Below are 6014 nucleotides of genomic sequence, written 5' to 3'. Positions count from 1 at the left end.
GTTTCCCAAACCCCCCCCCCCACTCTGTTCCTGGGCTGTTGCTAGGGGAGTAAATAACTGATACCAGAGTTGCTGATTAAATAGTTATCAAAGATAGACACAAGCCTCAACCAAAAGCACACAACACAACACAAATTTTGCTAAGCTCAAACCAAATTCCACCAACCCCAAGGGGTTGGCATTTTTCTTAGAGTTTCCCTCACTCATCCTAAGATCATCTTAGTTATGACACATAGGGGCTGGAGAAATAGCATGGAGGTAAGGCATTTGCCTTGCATGCAGAAGGATGGTGGTTCAAATCCCGGCATCCCACACCTATTATTTTCATATACCAGGGCTGGTTGTCAGTGACCAGGCCAAACAGGCCAAACACCATGACATGGTCCTGAACTCCGTGGTTCTGCAGTAGCTCTCTATGCATGACAGCAAAGGCCCTCGGCCAAAGGAAGTACAATGTTTGGCTCCTTTTAGCAAGCGTTTCCTCACCAACCATATGTTTTCTATGAGCGACAACTTTTTTCTAAAGAGAAATTTCTGGCAAAGCCAGAGAATGTGTGTTTGTGTATATGTGAATCTCTTTGTATCTGTATCTGAGGTCTGTGCATGATTGTGTGAACATGCATCAGAGCACCCATGTGTAAGTATATCTTGTGTGCAATACAGAAGTGTGTGTGAGCATAACAGTGTGTTTCAGTTTTCTGAGTGTATATGGTGGTGAATAGAACCTGGGAATTGTGCGTGTATCAGTGTGTGATGTGTGTAAATCTATGTATATGTATGTGCATACATATATTTTCATGGTGGAGGATGCCATATTATCTGGATAATGTTTTGTATCTGTATGCATAACTCTGAGTATGTGTTTATCTAAATACATGTTCTTTGGTATCTGTGAGTGTATTAGTGTCTCCATGTGTAAATCAGTGTGTGTATCAAGTTAGACAATGTACATGAGTATTATGGTGGAAGATGCTCAAGTATATATATTGGTATCTACCGTATTTTCTGGCATATAATACGACTTTTGAAACAAAAAAAGTCAACCGAAAATCGGTGGTCGTCTTATACGCCAAGTATATCCCGAAAAATGTTTCAATATGCCACTAAACGAAAATTGTCTGAATATTGCCACAAAATGAATTTTCCAACTCGATCCTGCACCAATCACTCAAGGCTACTTGGACCACCTCTCTAACTCAGCCAATCCAAGCAGGCTTTTTAAGCATGCAAATTAGACAGTGTTCTGGACCTGAATCTACACTGTAAAAAGCCTGCTCAAATTGCCCAGAGTCAGAGAGGAAGTCTACTACAGTAGAACCTTTGAATCTTTGCTTGTTGTGATTGGCTCACTGTGGTACACACAGTTGCAGCACAGGAACGTTCTGTCTGTTACAGCGAATATAGGCCTAAACCTATGTTTTAACTGTAAAATTAGGGGTCGTCTTATAAGCCCAGTCGTCTTATACACCGAAAAATATGGTATGTGTAAATCTATAGTATGTGTATAATTGTATCTGTACTAGTGTTGATGAGTGTTTGAGTATCTATGTATGAGTATTTGTGTCTGTCTTACACATACACATATATGTATGTGTAAGAGTATGTATATCAGTGATGGAGGATACTAGATTATATGTATAAGTATTGGTGCTGTGTATAAGTCTGTGTATCCACGTGAGAGTTTGTGTATGAGTGGTGGAGGATACTTAAGTATCTATTAGTATACTGAGGCCTATATATAAATCTATGTGTATATGTAAAAGTCTGTGTATCTGTGGTGGATACTGCTTGTATATCTGTATTTGTGTCTGTGTGTGGGTCTATATGTACGTGTGAGAGTTTGTGTATCAGTGGTGGGGAATATTAAAGTATTTGTGTGAGTTTGGGTGTCTGTAAATTTATTTGTATGTGGGATAGTATGTGTATCAGTGGTGGAGGATGCTTGAAGGTCTGGGGAGTATTGGTGCCTGTGTATCTGCAACTTGCAGAGACCAGTCTCGAACTGGCCATCAGTGTGTGAAGGGCATATCTGAGTCTTTCTGTATACTGCGAATGTATCAGTCTGCGAGTTGGTGTCTGGTTGACCCAAACACTAACTGACTTCAAGTCCCTCACAGGTGGCATGCGATTCAGCTGCAGGAGCCTCAGAGAAACTCACTTATAAAAGAGGTGACAGTGTTCCCTATATCATAGGATCTGTGAGGACACATGAGAGAATGAATATGAAGCATCCGGGATATTTCTTGGCCCACAGAAAATTTAGATAAATATTTACTGCAGTAGATGCAGTGGCTGACATGGACCAGGACCAGCCCATTCTTCACAGTATCTATAAACTAGAGTGTGTCATGATGTGGGCTCTGAGATATGCATCACAGAGCTGGAAATGAAGACCTGAGATCACCAGCTAGTCCCCTTTCTGTTCCCCACACTCTAGAATGTGTTCTTTGGCAAAGACAGGCCATTCACCAAGATCCCCAGCCTGCCTGAACCTTGGCTCCCCTTCTCCCTGCTCTGGAGTCCATCTGCATTTCCTGTTTGGACGTGGCTTCACTATCAAGAAGAAGGACTCTGAGGTCAGGCCAGCAGGTGCAATGAGAGAAGACATGTGTCTCAGGGACTGTGGACCCCACCCTTGGTCTGAGCTCTAATCTTCCTGCTTCACTCTCAGACAATCATGGTCCCCTGTGTGACGTCACTGTCACTCCATGAGATGACAAGGGAATCAGCAGCAGAGCCCAGATTTGAGCCAGGACCTGACATCTGCCCCTTCTGATTGGAGGCGTGGCTGAAGCTGGAAGCTTCTTGACTGTCCTCAAATGTTCTCGTTAGTGGGTAAACATTTCCCAGCTCTATGTTACAGTGTGAGGCAGCTGCCTTTTAAGAGGGAGTATGTCTCCAGGGTGAAGCCAGGTGATGACATAGCAAGATGGCTGCTTACCTTGGCAGGAGCTGTGCTCACTTTTGGGACTAATGTCCTCCTAGGGCCCCTTTCTCAAGTCCCTCATAGTCTTTCTTGACTCTCATTGTTGCCTTTCCCAGACACAGGTCCTCTCTAGTTTCTTTAGCCAACACTAAAGAGATGGTTGTTAAACTGTTTCTCAGTCTGTTTTCATTTTTTTTTGTGGTTTATTTATTTACTTATTTTTGGTTTGGGGGCCATACCCAGTGACACTCAGGGGTTACTCATGGCTATGCACTCAGAAATTGCTCCTGACTCAGGGACCATATGGGACACAGGGGATTGAACCCAGGCCTGTCCTGGGTCAGCCACGTGGAAGGCAAATGCCCTACCGTGACACTATCACTCCGGCCTCTGTTTTCCTTTTTGAAAAAAAAAAATTTATTTAAGCACCGTGGTTACGAAATTGTTGATGATTGAGTTTGTCATATAGTACATATTTTCTGCCACCAATGTCACCAGTTTCCGAGTTTTCTTTTCACCCAGCCTTTTCTAAGACAGGCATTTTACTCCCACCACCACCCTCTCTCTGACACTGGTTTGCACTGTAATAATGAAGGGGAACCATACATATCACTTTATCCCCTTTCAGCACCCAGGGTGTCCAGAGTGATCAGTTCTAATTATCATTGTCATAGTGGAACTTTCTCTACCCTAACTGCAATCCCGGCTCTTTGTCACAAGCTTCCTGCCTTAGACTGGTCATTCTGGCCCTTGTCTCTATTGTCTCTGAATACTATTATCATACTGTCTTTTATTTTTCTTAAATACCACAAATAAGTGAGATTATTGTATGCCTATCCCTCTCTCCTTGATTCAGTTCTCTCAGCATAATAATCTCCGTGTCTTCCTTACACCCTCAACTAAAGGGAGTGAAACATTCCTGACCCTCAAATGATTTATGTTAAATTCTGGCCAATAAAAGTGGCAGCGAAGCAGCAGAAAAGTTTGGCTGTCTCAGTAAGATCCAAGAAATTTCTCAACACCTCTGGCCCAAAATGCAATTTTGAATCTGTCTGGTTTCTTGTGCAAAACTGCAAGCTGAGATTCCACAGAATTACCCCCACACCCACTGGGCACCCATGCTGTTAGCTCCGCCCTGCAGCTGAGGCTCTGATGAACTCTGGAACTTGTTACCCCTGTTGCTTCGCAACCCCACTCTGGCCCAGAAGATCATCTCTGCAGGGATCCCCTTTCTTGAAGGTTTCATTTCACTCCCCATTTCCATGCAGACTCCCAGATGATCAGTGGCATAGCTGTGCCCCTAGCCAGGCTCAGGACACCCCCAGGCTTTCCCCTTGGTACTTGCTAGCTCAGGTGTGGAATCTCAGGGCTCAGTAAACTTCAGAGATACCCCAGAGATTTTCTGAGCTGATCCTTCCCCAGGGAGCTAGGCAAGGTAGAAGATGCTTTAAGTGAGATCTATTTATCTATTTATTCCACACCTTCAGCTGGGCTCTCTGCAGAGTCTGTGTTGGGCTGGTCTGCAGGTGTCTCTGGGGGCTGTGCTAAGAGGTAAGCCAAACTCAGCTGCTGCTCAGCCCTGGGGACCAGCACTGTTGCTCAGCAACCGGCAAAAGGGCACAGAGGTCACAGGCCCTGGACTGGGACTCTGACTATGACACCGGAGCCCAGGTCTGAGGTAGCCACCTAGCTAGGGACTGTGGATTTCAGGGGAAGAGGTGCCCCAGACCTGGAAGCTGAGGAAACCTGCTCTGTGCCAAGCTTTGTTAGATCCAGAGCCATGCCTGACTTCCAGCTTAGAATGAATTCCTGGGCCCATCATGCCTGCCCATTCCTTGGTGCATAGAATTCCATCTGCTCCTCCTATTTGTGGAAAGTCAGCAGGAAACATCAGTATCTGGGGGATACCTTGCTGTGAGAAAGAGTAGTAGAACTATAGGGCCGGCGAGGTGGCACTAGAGGTAAGGTTCTGCCTTGCAAGCGCTAGCCAAGGAACGACCACGGTTTGATCCCCCGGCGTCCCATATGGTCCCGCCAAGCCAGGGGCAATTTCTGAGCGCTTAGCCAGGAGTAACCCCTAAGCATCAAACGGGTGTGGCACCAAAAAAAAAAAAGAACTACCAGAGTCCTGGGTTCAGGACAGCTGCATCTCAGAGGTCTCACACAGCCTCATCAGTGAATCCCATTTTATACACCCGCTGCATGGGCCTCTCTCTTCTCCCTTCCCTCAGCAAGCTCATTGTGTGGCATTGTACTGTGACAAGTGATTTAGAGCAAGAGAGGACCCTCTCACTTCTCCTTGTCCTTCCCTGAGTGTCCCTGGTATAGGCAGATACAAACCCTCTGGAAGCAGATGCTCCTCTGGTATACCCAGGGGCCCACCCGGATCCCAGGATATTCACAGACCAACCGGAAATGGTAGATTCTGCAGCTTTGAAGCTAAAATAAGGAATGCCTGTGTTTTCTTTCTTTTTCTCTTGTTATTGAGGGAGCCTAGATAGATAGCGCAGAGGGAGGGTGTTTGCCTTGCACACAGATTCAGATTTGATCCCCAGCATCCCATATGGTCTCCTGAACACTGCCAGGAGTGATTTCTGAGTGCAGAGCCAGGAGTAACCCCTGAGCACCAACCAGGTGTGGCCCAAAAATCCACCCAAAATAAAACCTTCTCTACCACACTGTCTCCTTAGAAATCAATATAAATACCATAAAATCAATAGAAATTGCAGTGGGTGATGTGATGAACCACCAATAATCTTCTACTTCTACTTATACTGATGTATGCTACCCTGTTTATTGGAGGCTTCTAAGTCTTGGAAACTGGTGGATCCCAGTCCTCTAGACCTCTGTCTCCAAAGTGACCTGGCTGTGCTTTGTTCCTCTGCAATGCCCAGGGGATGATCACTTGTGCTTGGTCTGTGGCACCTCAGGCCTCCAAATCCTAATGATTAATCTTTTGTTTTAGTCTTAGCTCATGAAATGTCAAAAATCCTCTAAATTCAGAGCTTCTTAAGTTTTACGCCTAGTAAGAAAGGAGAGGGAAGTGGATCTCAACTTATCTTTCATACAGGAGGTGTGAGCAGAGTTT

The sequence above is a fragment of the Suncus etruscus genome, chromosome 3, assembly GCF_024139225.1.
Source record: "Suncus etruscus isolate mSunEtr1 chromosome 3, mSunEtr1.pri.cur, whole genome shotgun sequence".
Taxonomy (NCBI): domain Eukaryota; kingdom Metazoa; phylum Chordata; class Mammalia; order Eulipotyphla; family Soricidae; genus Suncus; species Suncus etruscus.
Note: the sequence above shows the minus strand (reverse complement) of the source record.